At 38.3% G+C, this 13,317-nt stretch overlaps 1 protein-coding gene across 5 annotated transcripts in view; it reads right to left on the bottom strand.

Annotated features, from left to right (window-relative positions):
- ANOS1 (anosmin 1) overlaps window positions 1–13,317 on the bottom strand; it is a 141,624-nt gene that overhangs the window by 79,990 nt on the left and 48,317 nt on the right. The gene's annotated exons all lie outside the window — the stretch shown is intronic.

Here is a 13,317-nt window from a genome sequence, read left to right as displayed (position 1 = left end):
TCCATCTGACCGATGCATTCTTCAAATATACTAAAATTTCCTTATGCGTTCATAGAAAAATGACCTATTTTGCAGTTTAACCTCAGTGACTCAGTATCATAGGGCCAATTTTGTGTGTAAGTTAACATATGCAACATTCATTAAAATTAATAGGAGCCACCCAGGCAACCAAGGAGACAGAGTTTGTCCCAAAATATTTCATATATTTGGCACAACTTCTAGAACAATATGCCAAGTCACTTGCATAAACAATCTTTCCACTCAGATTCTTAAAAAAGGCAACAGCTACAACAGCTGTTGCTTGTTGTCCAAACACATCTTTGTCTTTTTAATTTTAACCTCTTAGACTAAACTATACCTGCTTTTTAGAGACTAATTTCAAATGATGTCTTTTTCAGTTATTTTCTTCTATGAGTACAATTTTCCTCCAGACATTAAAGAAGTAGCTTGAAAATGATATTCTTCTAAATTGTAACCATTACGTACTTTTATTTACTTACTTCTTCATCAGTTCTTCTCTTGCTCAGTGTAACTACTGAAATCCTTTTCAGGCACTAAAATGACCAGCAGGGAAGGCCATATCAACAACATTTAGATATAAAAGACTTACCAGAAAAAGGACATCACTGTAGGCAAAGATGGATTGATTTCATCCACATTTAAAAATATATACTTCTTAAGTGTAGTTCAGGCTTTACTTTGGTTACAGAGACTCATGATACATACGAAATCATTATAATTTTAATGAAGCTTACAATATCATATAACATGCTCTTAAAGATACAACCTATGACAGTTAAGACAAGAAATTATCTTGTGCCTGTAAAAGACCTTTTATGTTATTATAATTTCATCTCTATTAGTATCATGCTAGAGTATCAAAGTTCTACCACTCCAAACTACCTGCTGATATAATTTTATATTTTTCTCCCCTCCCTGACCTGACAATAGCACAATGAAGGTGCAGTGCTTTACCACATAAAGTATTTTTTGATATAGAGAAAGAATTTTAGCCATAGATCATTATAACTCATTTTTTGAAAAATGTCATCATATCTTTCCAGGCACAAATCCAAACCAAGAATTCAAAGATTGCTTCAAAATTCAAGATTGATTCAAAAACATGCTGGCCCCATCTGTAATATATTTTAAACTAAGTTATTGCCACTAACTGTTCTCAAGTAACTGACTTACCCTGCAAATACTATAAGCTAAAGCTTTCATTTAAGAGCTTTATTTTATTTGCTTCATGGATTGTTTTGGCACATTTTCCTGTTTCCCACTGAAAAACTGGGAGTATGTTTCATGTACTCTGAAAACATTAATTTAATGTTTCAGAAGAAAAAGAAAATACTCTGAAGTTCTTTATTTGCCACAATAATAACCCAAACTGCTCCAATTACCCCCATTTGCTACATGAGTCTCCAGAAGCTATTTCCTCCTTAGACCATTTTACTGATTTTTCTAAATGTCATGCTATCTTACAGTCAGATTCTCTTTTAAACAAAACATAGAAATGTATCTTTAAAAGGATCACTTTGTCTATGACAATACAATATACAGTCTAGAAAGACAGCATATTTGATGTTTGAAACAGCGACCTCAAAACATAAAGAAAACAGAAGCAGACTAAAGTCTGGAAAGTCTGCTTTCCAGTCACTAGTGGCGTCCCCCAGTCACTAGTGGCGTCCCCCAGGGCTCGGTGCTGGGGCCGTTCCTCTTTAACATCTTCATCAATGATCTGGATGACGGCATTGAGTGCACCCTCAGTAAGTTTGCAGATGACACCAAGCTAGGTGTGTGTGTCAATCTGCTCGAGGGTAGGAAGGCTCTGCAGGAGGATCTGGATAGGCTGCACCGATGGGCTGAGGTCAACTGTATGAAGTTCAACAAGGCCAAGTGCCGGGTCCTGCACCTGGGGCGCAATAACCCCAAGCAGAGCTACAGGCTGGGAGAGGAATGGTTGGAGAGCTGCCTGGCAGAGAAGGACCTGGGAGTGATGGTGGACAGTCGGCTGAATATGAGCCAGCAGTGTGCTCAGGTGGCCAAGAAGGCCAACGGCATCCTGGCTTGTATCAGAAACACTGTGACCAGCAGGGCTAGGGAGGTGATCGTCCCCCTGTACTCGGCTCTGGTGAGGCCGCACCTCGAGTACTGTGTTCAGTTTTGGGCCCCTCGCTACAAGAAGGACATCGAGGTGCTTGAGCGGGTCCAAAGAAGGGTGACGAAGCTGGTGAGGGGCCTGGAGAGCAAGTCCTATGAGGAGCGGCTGAAGGAGCTGGGCTTGTTCAGCCTAGAGAAGAGGAGGCTCAGGGGTGACCTTATTGCTCTGTATAAGTACATTAAAGGAGGCTGTAGCGAGGTGGGGGTTGGCCTGTTCTCCCATGTGCCTGGTGACAGGACGAGGGGGAATGGGCTAAAGTTACGCCAGGGGAGTTTTAGGTTAGATGTTAGGAAGAATTTCTTTACTGAAAGGGTTGTTAGGCACTGGAACGGGCTGCCCAGGGAGGTGGTGGAGTCACCATCCCTGGAAGTCTTCAAAAGACGTTTAGATGTAGAACTTAGGGATATGGTTTAGTGGGTACTGTTAGTGTTAGGTTAGAGGTTGGACTCGATGATCTTGAGGTCTCTTCCAACCTAGAGATTCTGTGATAAACAGTGACATCTACTTCCTATATTTACACAAGGAACAATTCATCAGTCTATATATTCTAAAGCTTTTCAGGTTTTGTATGTGTGTGTGTTTTGTTGTTGTTGTCATTGTTTTGTGATGGTGGTGGGTTTGTTTGTTTGTTTGACTGTTTGTCTTTTGGGGGGGTATCCCTCAGTTATGCCAGTTCCTTATAAAAGCTTTATTCAATGGGATGAAGATTACACACAATATAAGACCTGTAGTGGGCTTTATCTGACAATGCTTTGCTTCTTGTATAGCCATTAAAACCAAGCACAAAACAAATGATACCAAATTAGAACACCAGTGTTTTCCAACTCTATTGGATCCAGTCTGGAAATTAGAGATGATGTCTTTACAAAACAACCAGTGAATTGGTTGAGAGGCATAAAAAAGTATTACTCAAGATGTAGTTGATGAACGGCATCCTCCTCACTGGCTATTAAATTAAGTATTACAAGTGAGAAGAGATGCAATTCCTATTACCTTTTACAATGAGAGAGCACTTTGTGCAGAGACAAGCAGGTGAGGCTCCATGAACAGCATAAGCCAAATCAATGGTTCGGTCCTCCTGATCTGGCTGGGATGCCCATTCTCTTTGCTCTTTTGCACTTCAACTGAAAAAGTGAAGAGCTGGCTGCTAATACTGAAAAAACCCCTCTGCTCGTCACTTCCATCCAGATGATGAGCTGACCGTGCTCATTTCAAAGTTATGGTAGTAGGACAGAACAAGTAGCTGGAGGAAGGTAAGACTGACCCTTGCAATGTCATCCAATATACAAAACAGCTTCGTGGACAACCTACCCCAAAAACATTTTATTTTGAAAATTTCCTTTTTCCTTATCCTCTTACTAAAGTGAATAAATAAATAAATAAATAAAAATTTTGGCATTTTAAAGTGACTATCAAATAAAAAAGATGAAGTGTTAATGTTTTTCTCCTATTGCGTATTTAGAAGATGCGAGCTCTTCCAGTGATCCTCAAAAAAAGGAGCAATGTGTTCTAAACTAATAGAATCTTATTTGCCCTATTTCTACTCAAGGCTTCATATATTTGAATATATATATTCTTTGACAGAAGCTGACAAAGAGCTCGTGTGTCAGGATTAAAGGGAGTAGCGGGATGGGTTACATTATAGTGGTGGTCTGCTACAGGCCACTTAATCAAGTAAAAATGTAGATGACGTCCTCTATAGACAGAAGCAGCCTCATGTTTGCAAACCTTGGTGTTCATTGGGAACTTCAACCACCCCAATATCTGTTGTAGGGACAGCACGGTAGGGCATAGATAATTCAAGAGTTCCTGGAATGCATTGGTGATAACTTCCTTAACCAACTGATAGATGAGCCAATGAGGAGAAGTGCTGTGCTAAACATCATTCTCACAAACAAGGACGGGCTGGTGGGGAATGTGAAGCTCAAGGGCAGTTTTGGCTCCCGTGATCATGAAATTGTGCAGTTTAGGATCCTGAGGGCAGCGAGGAGAGAGCACAACAAGCTCACTACCCTGGACTCTAGGAGAGCAGACTTTGCCCTCTTTAGGGATCTGCTTGGTAGACTACCTTGGGACAAAGCCTTGGAGGGAAGAGGGGCCCAAGAAAGCTGGTTAATATTCAAGGATCACCTCCTCCAAGCTGAGTGATGCATCCCAACAAAGAGGAATTTGGGCAAAAACATGAGGAGGCCTGAATGGATGAGCAAGGAGCTCCTAGACAAACTCAAGCAGAAAAAGGAGGCCTATAGAAGACTGAAGCAACGACAGATATCCTGGGAGGGATACAGAGACATTGTCCAAGCAGCCAGGGATCAGGTTAGAAAAGTCAAAGCCCTATTAGAATTAAATTTGATCAGGGACATCAATGGCAACAAGAAAGGCTCCTTGGTATATTGGTGATAAAAGGAAGACTAGGGAAATTTTGAATCCACTCTGGAAGGAAAACGAAAGACCTGGTCACCTGGGATACAGAGAAGACTGAGGTACTCAATTACTTTTTTGCCTCAGTCTTCACTAGTAAGAGCTCCAACCACATACATGTAGACCGGGTCCCAGAAGACAAAGGAAGAGACTGGAAGAATGATGAACTGTAGGAGATCAGGTTTGAGACCACATGAAGAACTTAAAGGTGCATAAGTCCATGGGACTTGATGAGATGTATCCATGGGTCCTGAGGGAATGGTTGGACATAGTTGCTAAGCCACTATCCATCATAGTTGAGAAGTTATGCCAGTCCAGTGAAGTTCCCACAGACTGGAAGGGAGAAACACAACCTCCAGTTTTCAAAAAAGGAAGACCCAGGGAACTACAAGCTAGTCAGTCTCACCTCTGTGCCCAGCATGATCATGGAGCAGATCCTGCTGGAAACTGTGCTAAGGCACATGGAAAATACGGAGGTGTCTGTTAATAGCCAACATGGCTTCACTAAGGGCAGATCCAGACACCTTCTCTGATGGGGTTACAGCATTGGTGGACAGGGGAAGAGCAACTGAAAATATCTGCCTGGACTTGTACAAAGCACCGACACCATCCCCCTTGATATCCTTGTCTCTAAATTGAAGATGCATGGATTTGATGGATGGACTGCTTGGTGGGTAAGGAATTGGCTGAATGGTCACACTCAAAGAGTTGTGGTCAACAGATCAATGTCTGAGTGGAAACTGGTGATAAGTGGTGCTCCTTAGGGGTCAGTGTTGGTCCATATTAGGGCTGGCACTGTTTAACATCTTTGTCAGTGACATGAACAGTGGGACTGAGTGCACCCTCAGCAAGTTCACTGATGACACCAAGCTGCATGATGAATTCAACATGCTGGAAGGATGGGATGCCATCCAGAGGGACCTTGACAGGCTTGAGCGGTGGGGCTGTGTGAACCTCTTGAAGTTCAACAAGGCCAAGTGCAAGGTCCTGCATCTAGGCCAGGGCAATCCCAAGCACAAATACTGGCTGTGTGGAGAATGGATTTATAGCAGCCCTGAAGAGAAGGACCTGGGGGGTGGTTGATAAGAAGTTCAACATGAGCTGGCAATGTCCACTTGCAGCCCACAAAGCCAACTGTATCAAAAGAAGCATGGCCAGCAAGTCGAGAGAGGTGATTTCCCCCTCTGCTCTGCTCTTGTGAGACCCTATCTGGAGTGTTGCGTTCAGCTCTGAAGCCCTCAACACAAGAACATGGACATATTAGAACGAGTCCAGAGAAGGACCAAAAATACGATCAAAGGGCTGGAGCACCTCTCCTATAAAGACAGGTTGAGAGAGTTGGGGTCATCCAGCCTGGAGAAGGCTCCAGGGAGACCTTATAGCAACTTTCCAATACCTAAAGGGGGCCTACAGGAAAGCTGGGGAGGGACTCTTTGTCAGGGAGTGTATTGATAGGACAAAGGTTAATGGCTTTAAACTAAAAGAGGGTAAGTTTAGATTAGATATAAGAAGGAACTCTGAGGGTGGTGATGCCATGGAACAGGTTGCCCAGAGAAACTGTGGATGCCCTACCCCTGGAAGTGCTTAAGGCCAGGTTGGAGAGGGCATTGAGCAACCTGTTCTAGAGGAAGGTGTCCTTGCCCATGTCAGGGGGTTTGGAACTAGATGATCTTCAAGGTCTCTTCCAACCTGAACCATTTTATGATTCTCTAATTCTATGATGATGGTGTTAATTTGCTACTAATTTAGGCAGAAAGCTTACGTACTTTTAGTCTGGACAATACTATATACAGCCATGTATTTTTACTTTCTTACTTCACTGTCAAACTTACACACATGTTAAGAAGCACAATAAATTTTTTTTTACCTAATCTCACATCCCTCTTCTCAAAGCAAGAGGTTATGGGAGTTAAAGAACTTACCAGGTTTAAATTCTGGTCTCCCAGCTTCCTGAAGCAAGTGCTCTCAGATCTCAGCAGTACTGCATACTGCCCTTACCTTTTTCCACTCTAGAATGTTCTCACCTTCTATTCCTACTATACATTCTTTACTCTGGGTGTCTACAAGAGTCTTGGGGGCATGCAAATTTTTGCAATGCCTATTCTAGAGATATTCTGCTTTAAAAAGCTCAAGGATTTCTCAAGTCCTCCTCAGCAACATGAAGAATTCAAGCTGGAGGAGACAGACAAATATTTCTTACCTCTCTTGAAACTGACAGTTTGATAGATATTAAAAATGTACATGAACAGATCTTTATCAATTCCCCAAAAGCTTAAAGTGGAACAACTAAAGATATAATATTAGCCAAATTAGTAATAACAAAAACTAATCAGAGGAAGGGCAATGAACTGCATTCTGAAATTTCTATTGTAAGAAATAAGATTTTTAAAACTGAAAATAATACTCAGATGTAGCCCATGAGGCTTCAAATCAAAATCAACTGAAATCAATAATACCTTTGAATTTACTTCAGCATATTTTCAGTTGGACTGTAATTGTTTTAACTGACTCTTGAAAGATAGCTTGTGATCATATGATGTCCATTATAATAACAGATAGTTGAAAACTGAGAATGTTAATCACAAAAGGCCTTTTTTTCCACATTTTTTTACTATCTGTGGTTTGAGTGAATACATTTTTTGTAAATATTTATTCAAGTTTGCATTTTCACCAATATATTCTAAATTGTATTATGTTTTTCAAATATCTTTATGTTTCTGTTTGTTCAAGGTGTGACACAGCTTGCCTTTGGAAGAAAAGATGCAATTCTCTTTTACCATTTCCTTACCAAGTAACTAAGTAACTCATTTTTCAAAAATTAGCAGATTGTTATTTCCAAAGTTGTTTTCAGTACAATGTCAAAGTATGAACCACTTAAAATTGTTTACTAAACTTCAGCAATGTTATAGAAATTAATTTAGCATGCAATTTTTTACATTTTATTGTAAAAAATGTCTATAAAGTGGTGATTTTATGAATTTGTAATAGTTCTGGTCTATTGCTTTGAAAGAGATGCCAAATTATTGTACATGATTTTACAGCAATATTTGTTTCCTGAAGCTTTTCTACAAAACAGAAGACTAATTTCTACACAACCTTGCAACAGTACCACTATTCTAGAGCTTTCAATTGATTTCAAAAATATTGTGTCCAATTACTAACTTTGTCTGTTAAACACGATAGTTACTTTATTAGCGTAGCTCATAGGTGTTGTATTAACACATGTATAAGAAAGTATTGTTCAAAGAAAATGTGTCCAGTTCAAACTGCACTTCTTAATTGCTTAAGCAGAACCAAATTAGCATTCACAGCCTGCATTTCCCTAACAACAGGCTTTCAAGCTGAAAATAATTTGTAATTCAAAAAGGATTTTGGTCAATAGAGTCTAAGCATACAAAATATGTTTGGCACTTAAAAATTCCAGGACCTGTTGAAAACTTAACTTATGAGTTTACATTTTCTTGTTTCCTGTTATTTTTCAGTGAAACATTATAAAATGGATGTATGATTTGATACAAATTGGAATTATTCCCAGACATTCAATTTAGACTAGGTCCATTGCTAATATCTGATGAAATCTTAATCTATATTTAGAACAGCTCTTTAATTTTACTCCAAATGATGTAATGTCCTTGTGGCTTAATAAACAGGAAAAGATGCCAAGAAAATTATCTCTTACATAAATTTGAAACATACCAGCCTTCTATTCAAAATGTTTTTCTGTACATATGTACAGACTATAAGTATAGCTGCTGCTATATGTTTACTCCAATAACAGATGCATAAAGATGAAATCAGGTTGATTTATTCATTAATTATAACATTGTGTGTTATATCTAGCACTGAATGTGCACAAATTACATGCAATTTTAATTTATGAAGATTCTACGGTAAATAACAAGTCAAAACATTTGAAAAAAAAACACAAACAGTACTTTTCTACTATAAAAATAGAAAAGCACAAGTACAACAGCTTATTTTTTTCCTCTGTTTGGTTGTCTTTGGAAGTGTGAAATACGTAGACGGAAGTATGGAAGTAATATGTGGTATTCAGAATGCTGAAAAAACTACTGAAATAGTTCTCAAAGAATTTAAAACGTCATTTACCCTATCAGGTCTGTCCATGATTTGGGCAATATAATGCCTTCATTGCATTTGCCTTGAAGCAGAGGAGCAGGAGAGAACAAAATAATAGTCCTGTCAAGTCTCCTATGGCAGAAGAGACACTCAACAATTTAGACTTCACCTGAAGTCCACTCTTCCCTTTTTCCCTCCAGCTTAATGCCCTTGTCTGACACATCTGCAGTGCCATGCTGTTACCAACTTCTACAACTGTATCTGGCTAGTTGTAAGAGTTTACTAATTCTTACATGTGTATGTGGTGCAGGAAATCTCACATTTTAATGAAACAGAATCATGGTGCAACAAGGAAAATGTCTAGATATAGACATACTTATGTCTGTCTATAAATAGACTATACTCTTACAGAAGAGCAATGATTACACAAGGGGAACATGATTCTGAAGACTGAAGATTATATTCTGCACATTTCCCAGAAAAAGTATTTCTTTCCTGAAGAGTGTAAGTGTTCTAAATAAACTCCAGATCACGTAGAAAGAGATTCAAGCATTATCTCAGACATGTGAACAAATTAATGTAACATCCTTGTCAACTGGGGATTTGGGATATGGCAAGAACTTCTCCCTGATATTCTTAACACTGTAACTGTATTTCATCACAGCTACACCTGTTTGATTTTTTTTTGTTTGTTTGCTTCTTTCTGTTTGTTTGGTTGGTTGGTAGTTTTTTTTGTGCATCAATGTGCAAAGGTTTAATCTGGATTTTTATTTCATGCTTCTCATCTTGCTTAGCTTTGTTAGGTAGGGCACTGGTGTTATGATAATTTGACCTGTTGTGTGAAAAACAATGGGAAATCACATAAAGGAATTTTGAAGTCATGTTTAGTAAAAATCAGATGTATTCTCTTGTGAGTGGAGACTGAAACAACAGTCTTTATACTAATTTCACTTCTTATTTTCTGAGCCATACAATATGTTTTGCATATTACCATGATTTTAGGAGAGATGTCATCTAGGAAAAAGCAAGATCCACAGATCAAAGAGTTGGCAGACAACTTTGTAGATTATTTCATTATGTAACCACCCTTACATGTTAACCCCCAAAGCACAAGAGTTGCTACAGATGGCTTTTGATGGCAATTTTTCCTCATTGTAGTTGTAAGACACATTAGAATGATTCAAAGATGAAAGAACGTCTAGCAACACCTGTACTTCTTTCAAATCAAGTCAGAAGTATGATCACGGTTTATCCAAATGCTTCCTCCATCCCTTTACCCCACACATATAGAAATGTGAAGTGTGGTTGTTTCCCACACTCAGCTGGCATACATGCTTTGGTATGAAATTATTCAATCAGAACACAAAATTAAATTTGTCTCACCATGTTACTTTTTTTTTGTCTGTTACAGATGACTTCAGTAATAAAATGAGAGCCAGGTTGTTACTGAAACAGACAAAAAATGTTGAAGAGCAAGATGATACAGTATTAAAATTTTAGTTTCATAAAATAAAGAAAGATAAAGCATTTGATTTCCTATGAACCAAATGATCTTTGATATTCTGGGTCACAATACAGGAATAAATAGTACACATTCCATTTCACATCTCTTTCATCAAACTTGAGCCAACATTAGGATGATTGAGGTCATGTACAGCAGCATATGACTGTTTTAGCCAAAGAAATGGAGAGGATAAATGTGTTGAGCAGTGGATGAGACATGAGTTTTTATGTTTGATTCTGCAAATGAACATGAAAAAATACTTGTGTGACAGATAAATGCATTAGTTAGGTGTTTCTGAAGCTTTTTGAGAAGCTTTTTTGTGGCTATGTTGCTTTGAAGGTCATATAAGGAACAATGTTGATTTTGCCATGTGCCAAACTGAGAGCTGTTGTGGGATTTGGTTGCTCTACCTCCCTTACACTGGCTATCTGCCCCTCACTAGAGACTCCAAAAAAGGACGCATGTTCAGAGTTTATCCTCCTTAGTTGATAAAACCTCATATTAAAATTTGCCACTATTAATTTATGTTTATTAATTATGTTGATTTGGGATTCTAGATTTCATGTACCCCCTTTCTTTTTTTCTTCAGGACACACATTTCGTGATGCTGCACGCTAACCCACCTGGGCAATGCTAACACTGTCTAATAACTTCTGAACATTTCTGGAAAGACCAAATTGTGCCAAGTAAGACAGTTGAGAGTTAAATAGAGGTTTCAAGGAATAGTTAAAACACTATGCAGAACAATTATTTATTCATTATTTCCTGCTCCATCACACCAAATCCTATTACAGGACATTACACCATGTAGAAGTTTACTGAAACCAACAAAGTACATGTTCATGACAGGCCAGTATATATTAATAAAGTTAAAATATTTCATCACCATTCTTTGGAGGACTCTAATTTAGAAGAATCAATTGGAGACACTTCTGATATATAACAAGAATCAAGCTCTTTATCTATGAATATTTATTTATGCTGAAAATAGAGAGCCAAAGTATGGCAGAATTATTTCACACCTATCAACTTATCATGGTATCAGTTATCATATAAAAGAAATGAAAAAGAACAGAATTAGTCCAAAATGTAAGCATAGCCAAAGGGAACACATACATTATGAGACACTGATTATTCCAAAGATATTCCAATAAAGCTTTCAATTTGTCAAAGCCATCTGTACTACTACAGTATAATAATTTTCCTAGTTTAATAATTTTCCTGTTTAGCACAAATAAGTGTAGACAACACATAGTTATAAGTAGATCAACCTGTGAAAAGGGGTCATGATTTCTATGCTAGAGCATGAGTGTCTTTTCATTGATGTGGTATGTAGCACAACTCTTCCTTTGTTGTACTGAGATTAGATAGCATAAAAAAATGATTATTGAATTCAGTGGCATTATCCAAGCACCCTATTGACCAGGAACCCCACAGGATCCAGCAGTGTGCCCTGGGAGCCAAGAAGGACAACGGCATCCTGGCTTGCATCAGGAATAGTGTGGCCAGCAGGTCTCAGGAAGTGATTGTCCCCCTGTACTCAGCACCAGCGAGAATGAACCTCAAGTACTGTGTTCAGTTTGGAGTCCTTCACTACAAGAAGGATACTGAGTTCCCCAAGCAAGTGCAGAGAAGAGCAACAAAGCTGGTGAAAGGATTAGAAAACAAGACAAATGAGGAGAGGCAGGGGGATCTGGGGTTGTTTAGTATGGAGCAAAGGACGCTGATGGGAGACCTCATCACTCTCTAGAACTACCTGAAAGGAAGGTGCAGAGACAAAGGTGTTGGCCTCTTTTCTCAGGTGACAAGTGATAGGATGTGAAGAAACAGACCTAAGTTGTGCCAGGGGAGGACATTAATTTCTTCTTGGAGAAGATGGTCAAGCATTTGAATGGGCTGTCCAGGGAAGTGGTGGAGTCCCCACGCCTGGAAGTATTTAAGAGACATGTGGATGTGGCACAGAGGGGACATGGTTTAATGATGGGATTCAGTAGGTCATGTTGATGGTTGGACTTGGTGATCTTGAAGGTCTTTTCCAACCTAGATGATTATCATTCTCTACAACTACCTCAAAGGAGGGTGTAGTGAGGTGGGGTTGGTCTCCCAAGCAACAAGCAATAGGACAAGAGGAAATGGCCTCAATTTGTGCCAGTGAAGGTTTAGGTCAGATATTAGGAATAATTTATTCACTGAAAGGGTTGTGAAGCATAGGAACAGACAGCCCAGGGAAGTGGTTGAGCTGCCATTGCTGGAGGTATTTAAAAGACATGTAGATGTTACACTTAAGAACATGTTTAGTGGCAGACTTGACAATACTACATTGATGGTTGGTCTTTATGATCTCAGAGGTCTTTTCCAACCTAAAAGAGTAGATAATTTTATGTCTGCATGTCTGTCTAATAAGTTATCCCAGTATCTCATTATAGAAATTGAAGATCATATAGTTTTTTGAGCTGTGTTTTTAATTCTGTTCTTTTCGGTTTTAAATATTGTATCCACAAAACATTAACTCTTATTTGTACTCCATGTCTATTATAAATTACTGACACTTGTTTTATGTAGTAGTCTGTACCTAAGGTTTTAGATTTTAAAATGAATATCCTAAAATAAATAAATAAAATCCCTACCCTGTTCTTAGTTGAATAAAAAGTGATATCAAATTAGAACTAAAATTTCATAGGAAAGCAAGCCTTCCCTCTGCACAAGCTGCCTTGGTTGCTATTCTGCTAATATGTTATGTACTTGTATTTCGTATTTCTTTCTTCCCCATCCATCATTGCTGATTTACATAAAATAATCATACTTAGATTTAAATAGGTGCAGAAAACTCACAAAGACATTGGGCAGCAAATATTTCCTATATTCACTGAAATATTTAGTTCTACCAAGACAGACATAGAAGATGAGTAGAATTTTCATTTCAAAAGTTATTACATCATTAAATTATTTATTAATTTTAATTATATATATATTATATAATATATATACAAATTTTAATTATATATAATTATCATTATATTTTTCATCCCAGTAAGCATGTCAATTCTTAGATAAATCCATATATGCAATGCCAAACTTATAGAATATTATTATTTTTAGTACAAGAATGACTCTAGTGATATCTATGCACTTTACTAATGCTGGAAAACTG

This window comes from Anas platyrhynchos, chromosome 1 (genome assembly GCF_047663525.1).
Source record: "Anas platyrhynchos isolate ZD024472 breed Pekin duck chromosome 1, IASCAAS_PekinDuck_T2T, whole genome shotgun sequence".
In the NCBI taxonomy this organism is placed as follows: Eukaryota; Metazoa; Chordata; class Aves; order Anseriformes; family Anatidae; genus Anas; species Anas platyrhynchos.
Note: the sequence above shows the minus strand (reverse complement) of the source record. Positions and strands in the feature narration are given on the sequence as shown.